Genomic DNA, 11775 nt, shown 5'->3' with positions numbered 1-11775 from the left:
TTTTTGATACGTCCATTGACTTCACTCTGTAGGCTATAATATTATTAATAAAAAGATGAAGTTCCCTATAGGGAAGCTCACAGCAAATTTTGCTCAGTGAAGCCATTTCCTGTTGTAATTTTTGTAGGGAGTGCTTAACTATTCTCAAAGGCACTACTTTATTGCCTTCATTCTGCACGTCTTTCTTTAATAAATAATTTTATTTAAAATATGATCAACTAAATTGTTCATATTTGTGATTTATTTTAATTCTTTTGCCAAAATTGGATATTGCAAAATGTAAGATTTCTCTGTTTTGTTCCATTCTGACATAGACTATAAAGTTATGTAATTAAAAGGAGAGCTCCATCAAGATATTCCAAAAAACAATTACAAAATTTCAAAATTAGATCTTATACTCCATTAGAATTTTCAGTTTCGTTTATTCAGCCTTTCCCTAGATTACATAGATTTCCTCCTGATCTTTAGAGGCTTAAAGATTATAAACTAGTGAATTTATGAGAACATGCGAATTTAAATGCCATCTATATATTTTCATGATAATAGTCCTCTGGCCTTCACTGTATGGATTTTTTACCCAAAGTAAATTCCAACATGTGTGAACACTGGAACTAGAACAGAGATACTTTACCCCTTAATTCATAGATCGCTGCAGAGCTCTTTTCCTTAGTGAGTGAGTGTATGCTTGGGACTATTTTGGGGTCTATGTGGTGTACGCTTTGTGTGCATGAGTTTACAGGGTGCAGAGTAAGACTCATGCCTGGGAGCAGTGGTTACCAAACACTGGTTTGTGGGACCAGCAACAAAAGAAAAATCTGATGCGTTTGCAGATTCTGGGGCCCTGTCTTATACCTCCAGATTCCAAAATTTCATGGGTTTAGGAATTTATATTCTTAACCCATTCTGGTAATTATTTTCTACAGGCTGGAATGAAGGCTTGGTGTTCATGTGTTTGTTCTTTTGTCTGGAATATTAACTAGGGAAAACCAGCCCTCAGGGGAATTTGTTGATGTAGGGAGAAGTGCTGGAAGTGAGAAGTAGGTTTGCAAAACTATCATCAGGTGACAGATTTCTACAAACAAAGGACACAAAGGAAATCAGAAGTAGCTCAGAGATCAAAGGCAATTTAATTGGGGGCATTGGCTGTGCTCATCTAAATGAATGGCACTTGGGAGCATCACAGGACATTGCACAGTAAAATGATTCACATTAATATAGATGACAAGTAGACATTTAAAATCTGAGCAGTTAAACAGCGTATTCAGGAGTGATGCACTTATTAGCACGGAAAGAAATCCATAACGTATCAAATGGGAAAGACCTGCTTAGATTTGGAAACTTTAGAGAAAAGGGAAGTGGTCCCCAAGACTGCTTTATTAGTGACTGCCTTTTCAGGGAGAGGTAGCAGGAGTGATTTTCAGGGATGTCCACAGCGTTATATTTATTGACTGCAGCGGTGGGCACATCAATGTTTGCCTTATAGCAATCCATCAAGATGTATGTTAATGGTGTGTACACTTTCCTGATTGTGTTATCTTTCTCAAAAAATAATTACTTTAAAAGAATTTCTGTAAAAACAGACTAAATTTTGAAGTTTTTACAGCAGCCTAATATTTTGATTGTCTGGAAAATTTATTTAGGATGAATGTCCTAGTCGAACTTCCTATCAATTCCTGAAATAGAAATTTTAAACGTTTACATTTGTTCATGATTCATAGGATTTGATTTGATTTTAAACCCTTGCCATTATGAATCTCCTGAAAATTATTTGCTGGTTTAATAAAACCTGCTACTCTCTAGAACTGAATACGGATTCCTTGGCTTATAACCAGTCCTTGGGGTTTCAGTCCCTCTATTTTGTTTTTCATTAAAAATCATTTCTCCCACTGTATTATTTTGTTTCTTTTTCATTCTAAAAGCTGATACTTTATAGGTCCCCAGCACTGTGTGGTTTATAAGCAGCTTTTTCTGCACTGTTTATTTCATATGGTTTTTAGAGCATTCCTCTAAGGCAGCGGAGAAGTCATCACTAATCTCTTTAGACCCCACGCTCTTCATCTATGAAGCGAGTGAAATTAACTTAGCTATTGTCATATAGCTAGTGTGTGTGTGGGGGACTGGGAATCAGACCCAGGGCTTGTGAATGTACGTGCAGTGCTCTATCTGTTATGTAGGTGTTTCTTTAAAAAAAAATAAAGACAAATGTCCTCCAATTAATTTGTTCTCTACTTGTGAGGCTCATGATTTTATATTTTGGATTAGTGGCCCTCGGTGAAATGAAAATTTCCCCAGCTCTGGATTTGAGGGCCCAATTGTTACCATTTAATTCTGCTTTGTAGATCAATGAATTGCTTAAATGAAAAAATTTAAATTTTCCATTCAGTTATAATATACATACATGTAAGTGGACATGGTGGGTCAATTAATTTTTACAAGCTGAACACAACCTTGCAACCAGTATCCAGATCAAGAAATATAGTGTTTACTTGTACCCTAGAAATTTCTCATATTCATTTCCAGTCAGTATTCATACCCCATAGCTAACCACTATCGTGACTTTTAGTCCCATAGACCAATTTTGTCTGTTTTTGTACTTTATATAAATGGAATCATAGAGTCTGCATTCTTTTGTGTCTGGCTTCCTTAGCTCAGCATTATTTGTATGAGATTCATTCATATTGCTGTTGGTACTTGTAGTATCCTCATCCTCTTTGCTGCCTAGTATTTTATTGTATGACTATATCACAGTTTGTCTATCAATGGCTGGTGGGTATTTGGTTAGTTTTTCCTTTTGGGGTTAGTACCACTAGAATACTGTGATCATTCTAGTCCAGGTCTTTTGGTGAGCTGGTGTATACATTCATTTATTCATTCCTCTTGGGTGTATAGCTGTGGGCAGAATTGTTGGGTCTTAGCTTATAAATGTGTTTAGATTTAACAGATAATGGTGAAATTTTTCCCCAAATAGTTGATACTCCTACATACCCCATCAGAGTGAGATTGGAAGAGGGAGAGAAGGGTGACAATTGTCTGGGTTGAAACAATTACATTCTCTCATGAGAGATTTGAACGTAGACACTATGGAAAGTCACTGGTGGGATGCCGGGCTTCTAGAAGCAGACACAGAGAGACAATGGGCCAGGTTAATGGCAGACCATCAGCTTCCAAAGTCAAGGTGCCAGAGCTGCTCAGACTTCAGAGCTTTTCTCTAAGTCCCTCTCCCAACAGCTACAGTGATGCCTCATTTTCCATATGGGCATCCAGGAGGCCTGTACCTCTATAACAAAACCCAGCAGTTTAATTTACCTAGATTGACTGCATTTTTACGCTTTCAACTAATATATCCTTGTTGTTAAAATAGTTAAAAACCACTTGTTGGGTTTTGGTTTCTAGAGGTTGACAATTTATGGTCCATGCTATTATTTTTGTACTGGAAAAATTAAAAAGTAATTAGTTAATGCCATTTGCATTGCTAAATGCTGTAACTTAAATAAGCACAAAGGACGCTACAAACTAAAGAAGGGAGTGGTCAAGTCTATCAGGGGCAGGCTGTCTGTGAAGTTAATGATGCTTAAGAGTCAGGGTTTTTCACTTGCACGGAACCCTTCCTCAGCTCTGGAGGGACCCTACTCATCGTGTTTCCATCAATATTGCAAAAAATAAGGTATTTTAACTGCAATTAGTGAATCTTTATTTTGTATTATTTTATTTTTAAAGAGTCCCCCTCCTTGCAATTATTTATCCTTTGCGTTCTGCAATATGTGGATCTTCCCCATTCTGGGGAGTTTAGTAAGGTCTTCAGAGGAGGTGACCTTGAATTGAATCTTAAATCATGAAGAGGATTTTCTCAAGTGGACAAGGGCAGATGGACTGGGCCAGGTCCCAAGAACAGTGTGTATTAAGGCACAGCTGTGCGGAAAAAATGTGATTAAAGATAGACTACTTGATGCTAGAGCTGAGTGGGCAGTTCCAGGTTGTAGGCAGAACTGTAATTAATGAATAAGGAACCTGAGGAGGCAGGTGAGGGTCAGTCATTGGGACCTATATATGCCATGATTAAGATCTTGTGTTTATCATGTGGGTGATGGGAGTTGGAGGTGAGGGATGGCATGACGGAATCCTAGAGGCTTTTATAGATGGAACTTTACCCAAAGAAAGCTGATCCCAGTTCTAGAAATTTTCAACAAGATCAGGAATTTTTGCAACTGCTATATCTGTAACTTTGAGGAAGAGAGGACATGACCCAGGAGAGAGAAGGAAGCAACAACCTGTATATTTGGAGAAAAAGATAATACAATGGGTGAGAATAAATCATAACTTGAAATATTGAACAAGTGCACAGCTGAAATAATTGTAAGCAGTTTCTAATATGTCAAGGAGGAAGACTAGAAGGCAAACATTTGTACCAGCTATTACTTAAAGAATCCATTCCCATAGTGTGTTTCCATTGAGGAAAGAGGAGGCAGGCAGCAGGAACATGGGTGGTTAGAATTTCCCCAGCACCCTCCAGGCGTGCTTCTATAAATGTACATGCATCAAGTGCTGCTTAGTGTAGGTCAAGGACATAAGGTCCAATGTGGCTGGAAGGAGCCCTTCCCAAATGCCCACATCCTTATGAGCTATGACTCCCCAGCCGCTGATATCCCACTCTTTCATGAAGTGCAACGTAACCTATAGCCAGTCAGCTCTGGGACTTCATCCTTGGCTGTGCAAGGCTGTAATCCAAGTGTCTTGACAGAAGTTTTCCTTTCACCCCTGCTCCATAATTCTTACCTGGGCATGAGAAGCTTTTAAATTGTGTTTGGGGCTAAGACTTCAGCAGCAGTAAGTTAAATCCTAGAAATAAGCATGTGATATTGTATCTGTATTTCCATAAAGCTGTTGTGTCAAACAGACATCAGACAGGTGATGGCCCCAAATGTGGCCACTGATAGATTTCACATATTAAGGAGGAGCTTCTTCTTCCTATGTTTGCCAAAGTCCTGGGCCAGTGGGGTGAACAGACATGGAGCCATGACAGAGCCTCATGACTTAACCTCCCCCCATCAAAATTTCACACCATGGGTGCTCTGTGGTCAGCATGTGGATGCACTCGTTCAACTTCAGTGCTAGTGATGCTCCTCCCAAATGAGCAGAAGTCACTCTGCTTCCTACATCTGATATCATCTGACACCAGCAAGTCTGGGCAAAGGGAACCCAACAAATAAGTATGAATTAGGTTATTATTGTCTTTACCTCCACTCCCACTTCAGTCTTACAGCATCAATCCTCTGTATTTATTCTATGTATTTTAGCAACAATAAAAGAGATTAAGTCATAAATAAGGTGTGATTCAGCTGAAGTTTGCATTGGCTCAATGAATCAAATATTTCTTTGTCTTCTTGTAAGGGCTATTATAAAGTCACTAATTAAATCCCAGATTTCCTATTTCACTTTTCAGGGCAGGGAGGGCCAACTTACTGTCTTGTGAGCTAAAGGATATTGACTAATTTTTTCTCTACCATGTCTTTCTTGGATCCTTCAATTCAATGCCAGTAATGGCTCTCCAAGCCCAAGTTCTGACAAGCTTCCACCAGGACAAGAAAACCACAGATGAAGCCAAGACATTAAATATGATTTAGACTTGCATGTATGGGCTGCCCAAGGCAAAACTATGGCGTCAGGTCAGAGGAGAAAGTCATGTTCTAATGCAAGGTTCTGAAAAGGGCACTCATTGTAGGACCTTGACATATACTTACAGACAGTCACCTCCTTGGCCTATGTATAAACCAACCTAATCATGTCAGAATTTGGAGCTGAATATCCACATAGACAAATATTTGTGCAGGCAATTGTTCCTAAGAGGTAGGACAATGTAAGCAAATGTATTTCTGGGAAGCACTGTGTCTAGAACTCCCCAGCAAGAAGGATGCTCCTTCCGTTCCAAAACACTGCTGGATTACTTGCCAAGTGAGTTCTGAGATCATCACATTCTGAAAATGTATACTTCCAACCTTTCTCGGAATGCCCTGTGTCACAGACGCCACCTCACTAATTCAGAGAGAAAAGGTTCCTTGGTAACAAGCAGCCACTCCTACACTTTACAGAGCATATTGGGGACAAGCAAACCCTCATCCATTTGAGTTCTCCTACCACTTACGCGTTGGCTCTGTATGAGGCTTCAGTACTGAATGGAGGATTTTAAGTCCCAACCTGAGTCAGTTATGAAGTGTAGTCAGAGGTTTGGTTTGCCACGTACCAGGTCATGACTTTGGTTAAGTTATTCCCACTGACTGATTCAGTTTCCTCTTTTATAAGATGTTCACATCAACAACAATATCTGCAACACACTGAAGTTCAAGAAATATTAATTTTCTTCTTTCCTCATATTTGACTCACAGATCTCATAAGACAAAGAGATAAATTCACATGGTCTTGTTTTGGGGGAAAGGAATACCTTTTACATATTCTCCAAAAGGAATGGGTAATAGTGAAGGCTTCTGGTTAAGAAAAAGTATTTGATGACTATAAAAGCTCCAAATCTCTGCTTTGCTCCTGATGGCAAGAAAGAGATGGGGGAGGAGTTGGTGAACCTTTAACTAAAGGTAACATAACCAAACCTAGAATTTTTACTTTTGGGTCCAGAATTTAAAAATCTGCCACTGCATGGTTGTCTTCTTTGTAAAACATTCTAAGATAACAGGAGGAAATGGGAATATATAAGAGATCAGAGACACAGTCTCTTTTTAAAAAGAGTTCATAGCCCGTTTGAAGTAATCCAGTGCCATGTAAACTCCCAATGAGATGCAGACACCTAGAGTGGCCAAGAGGTAAGAGGAGAGAGAGGAGGAGGCTGTGACCTTGCAGAGGATCCGAGAAGTCTAATCAGAGGCCAAATCAGCCTCTATGTTTGATTCTAGTATACAAAGTATCAAAAGTATTATGGCTTTTTAATTCTAGGAAAAGAACAGCAAAGACTTCACTAGAAGACATATTTCCCCAAGCAAAGGACAGTTAGACCATTATAATATTTGTTCATTGATATGTTGCTATAAATTGCATTTGAAACCAAGTACCATAATGTTTCATAAAATTCAAATTGTATTGCAAATAAAGATGAATGGCTATAAGTATAAATAACCAACTAATTTAGATGATTGTGGGGCACAGGAAATGACTTAAAATTTAGGGACCTAATTCTTGTAAAAAATGTTGCAACAGAGATATGAGCAAGCTTCTGGGATATTGATAGAGGATCTTGAGCACGAAACTGGAGGCAAAAGCTGCCTCCTACATTAGGTTGAGAGCTTGCTCCTCTGAATGTCAATGTCATTTTGAAGTGTCAGCCTTAGAGGGTATACCCAGGAGGGCAGGGAGATATTAATTTTGCTTCCAATGATATAAGACCTCTCTGGATAAAGGTTTATTGTTCTTTGTACTCATTTGGTTTGGCCTTACTAAGCTGCATACCAAAGGTCCAGAAACCAAATCTTTCCTACATTCTATTCCCTTATTATAAAATGCCTAGGACTGTACAGCATCCTTTGGGCACTTTATAAATGTTTATTAGAACCTGAGAGATTGAATTACACATAAAGCATTCTGCTTATCTTGTAAGAAATTATTCTGATCTAGTAACAGCCCTTAGCCCAAGGTGTAACTTAGCTTTGCTAGCATGGTGTAGACTCCAGAAACTGGCAGCTCAAAGTATTAGGTGTAAATGAGACCAAGGTGACATCGGGGAATGGTGGCCATCTGGTTCAAAGAAACTGAGACCTGTTATTGGGCTGTGGCAAGTTGATTGGTTCCAGACCTTCTGTTGACTGTGCATCTCTGGGCTATTGGAATCCTACTGCAGCTTCCACACAGCCCGCATGCACACAGCTGCATGGAATCCTGGAAGAAGCTTGACAGCTATGGGCCATTTAGCCGAAAGAGCAGTGAGCTTAACTCAGTGTCCCAGGTGTCCCATGGTCCATTTGCCATTGGTTTCCAAGACTCAGATTCTGTAATGGAATAACAGGCACCGATCCTGCAGGAAAGTATCTATTCATTAAGGTCAGGCCATGAGAGGGGGATGGTTGAAAACTTTAAGAACCATAGACATGGGAAAAAGCATTTATCCCTGCCAAGATATCTTTAAATAAATAAATAAATAAATAAATAAATAAATAAATAAACACATATATATATGTGTGTGTGTGCGTGTGTGTATATATATATATATACACACACACACATTTTTATTGATTTCAGAGAGAGAGAAAGGGAGAAGGAGGGAGAAATAGAAACATCAATGATGAGAGAGAGTCATTGATCAGCTGCCTCCTGCACGCCCCCTGCTGGGGATCGAGCCTGCAACTGGGCTTGTGCCATGACTGGGAATCAAACTTCGATCTCCTGGATCCTAGGTCGATGCTCTACTGCTGAGCCATGCTGACTGGGCAGTGCCAAGGCATTTGAATGGCCCCTCTTTCAAAAATCACCTTGTTCTTCACTTAATCTGAATCAGAAGTTTTAAACTCTCTCTCTCTTTTTGATAATGGATATTTGTAATCCCCCCTGTGGTATCCTGAAATGAAAGTGTGTTAAATAATATATTTGCACCTACAGTTATAAAAGATAATGTAAGCCCTAAAACTAAATGCAAAATAAAAGAAAAATAGAAGAGAAGTAATTAATAATAAAACAATATGTGTTTGAACCTGTACATTTTGGGTGCAAATTAGATACAATTGCAATTCCTTTATAAATAATTAATACCAAGTACAAGTGCAGACTGATCCGGGTGTTTGTTTTGGCTAATCAAATATCACAAATGATATTGTTATTAGGGATGTGATTTTTCTGAAAAGGTGAGCACCTCTTAATAAACACTCAACAACATAAGGGTAATCTTCCCTTGATTTTAAAGGTAGTTGCACTCCTAGGAACTTCAGCATACATTAAAACCAAGCAAAAATACTTTTTTTTCTATATTTTAAATGGAGTTAAGATCGAGGCTTGGCTAATTCTAAACAGATGTTTCATCTATATGGATATCTGGCAAGACATTTTGGAATTGTGAGAGATATAAACAATTCTTCATTGGGAGGGACTGTTCTATACATTGGATAGGAATTTTCATCTTTGACCACATCCTCTAATACCTATAGTTCCACACTCTGCAACCCCACAGTCATTGTGACAACTGAACACTCTCTCCCAAATTCCAGAACAGCCATGCGATTGGAATGAGAAGCCATTTCCTGGATGAAAGTTAGTGTCACAAGGCATTTAGTAACTAATGTTGGAAGAAAGTGACCACCTTTAAATACAGTAGATAGAGCTTCCTGTTTAAAAATAACTTGGAGCCTTTGAAAATGGAGATTGGGAATCCAGGGCCTTGATAGGGGTAAGTGACCATCATCGTTCAGATTAGTGTGAAGCAGGGCAGCCTGAGGATGACACAAAAGAGGAGAAACAGAACTGGGGTCTAAGAGAAGTTCAGCAGGGCCACTGTCCCAGCGGTGCCCCTCAGTGAGTTCAGCTGGGGTTGTGGGGCCACGGGACTGGAAGGATGCAGGGGGTTCCATGATTCAGTGCAGGTGGTGGGGCACAGGCACACTGAGATCCGCGCACATCATTCCCACTCCCATTTCATGTGGAAGGGTGAGCAATTCCTCAGCTAAACATCCCTCCAGGCACCACCATAGAAAAGGAACAAACCTGGAACACCAGGTCTGGCTACGGTGGGCAAGATGCTGTCACCCATTCAAGGTACATCACTATGGTCAAGGTTGCTTTAATAAAGTTCATTTCTGTTTGGGTGGACTATTTGTTACCTTGTTTTTAAAGGAAGCAAAAAAATATTTTTCCCCCAAATGATTCACTGGGTCAGTACTAAGTGGTAAAGATTTCTTTGAACTGTGAGCTTCACAATAGAGGAGGCTGTTGAAAGTAAATTTTACAATTCTCATAGCATTTAATATAAGTCTAGTAGACTACTTAATTAAATATTTGATGATTATGATAAAAGGTGAGGGAAAGAAATCATTAAATTATGCTTTTGGACATCACCATTCTGAAGTTTTCAGAAACTCTAGATTTCAAGTAACGTGTCTCCAGAGTCCAGAAGCATGGTTTTTGATTTGTTTTGTTTTGTTTTGTTTTTGGCTACGAGTTCTCAGTTTTTATTTCACATAATAAGGACAAAGCCAAACAATGTTTTGAATTTATGAACCACATAATTCAGATGAACTGAAGAAGGAAACCATGTTATTATTGAGGAAATTACTGTCGTAAAAATAATCTCTTTCAATGCTCTTGGTTCCATGAATTTCTGTATTGTTTTCATTGCATTGTATAGTTAGTATGGTTACAGCTCTATTCTTTTCTTGAAGGGGATAGAGAATGATGAGGTGTGGGATTCCCACGCAGTTCTGTGTTTTTCTATATCCTTTCCATTGTAAATTGTGGTAAAAGCATTTTAAAGTCAGTGGTAGGCAAATGAAAAATTCTGTGTATTTTTAATAGATTTCAACATTCAATAGGTATTGTTTAATGATCTAGCCTCCCAACCAAAGATGCTAGCAATGATGTAACTGAGGCAGTATGCTCTTTTTAGCTTTCTGAGCAAAAATATTTATTTAAAAGCTATGGAAGATTCTGTTTCTGGTTATTTCTCTTTGTGTTTTGTTAGCCATTTGCAGTTCCCCTTACTGTGATAAGTGTGATTGTCTCCAGGGCAGGAGCCATGGTATATCCATCCGTAGACCCCCTACAACCTATGGCAGAATGCCTGGCACAGTGAATTCATGTTGAATTTAATTGAACTGAAAGAAGGCAGCAAAGTCTTTGTCTTTCAAAATAAGTATGGCTCTGGGAATTTAAATCTTCAGTATTTTTAGAGGTCTTTCCAAGATGAGTGATAATTCTGAAACCCAAGATTTCCTCTAGAATTTGGAACATCACCTTAGTGCAGCCTATTCACACACTGGATGTGGGGGATGTTGTAGGAAATGTGTGGCTTCTGGAAGAAGAGGTAACTTGCTACATTCTAATATCAGAGACACAATGGGGTTGAGGCCATAGCTGTACTTGGCCTACAGCCATGTGGCTCTCTAAAGAAAGAAAAACAGTGAACTTGGTGTTGTGGAAAAAACCAGAGCATCAGCATCTGTCAGAGATGGGCCCATATTCTAGCATTAGCTGTGTGAGTCTGAAAAACAAAGATACAGTATTATATCAGTTAGGAATTTTGATGTTTCACTTAAAAAAAGCCCAGCTCAAATTGGCTAAAATCCAAATGAAATTTATTGGCTTGAGTGTCTTACCGATCTCGATGTGGTCTAAAGGCTCAAATTATATACTCAGACGAAGCTTCCTGGATCTCAGTTCTGCTTTCCTGCATGTGATGACTTCATCTTGAACTGGCTTTCCTCGTGGTATAAAAATGGCTGCTGGAAACTCAGGCCTGATAATCTTCACACAGTGAAGTTCAGTGGAAGAGAGAAAAGTTTCCCGGAAGTCTGGACATACATTTCCTTGAGTCTCATAGATGCTGACTGGAGCACTTTCCCATCCTTGAGTCGATCTCTGTGCTCAGATGGAGTGTTATGGGCCGAACTATATCCTACCAAATTTATACTTTGAAGTCCTAACCCCGAGGACCTCAGAATGTGACTGTATTTGGAGATAGGGACTTTAAAGAAGTAATTAAGATAAAAAGAGGTCATATGGGTAGACCTTGATCCAATATGACTGGTGTCCTTATAAGAAGAGCAGATTAGCCCGGCTGCTGTGGCTTAGCAGGTG

Source organism: Miniopterus natalensis, chromosome 12, assembly GCF_054644295.1.
Source record: "Miniopterus natalensis isolate mMinNat1 chromosome 12, mMinNat1.hap1, whole genome shotgun sequence".
NCBI lineage: Eukaryota > Metazoa > Chordata > Mammalia > Chiroptera > Miniopteridae > Miniopterus > Miniopterus natalensis.
Note: the sequence above shows the minus strand (reverse complement) of the source record.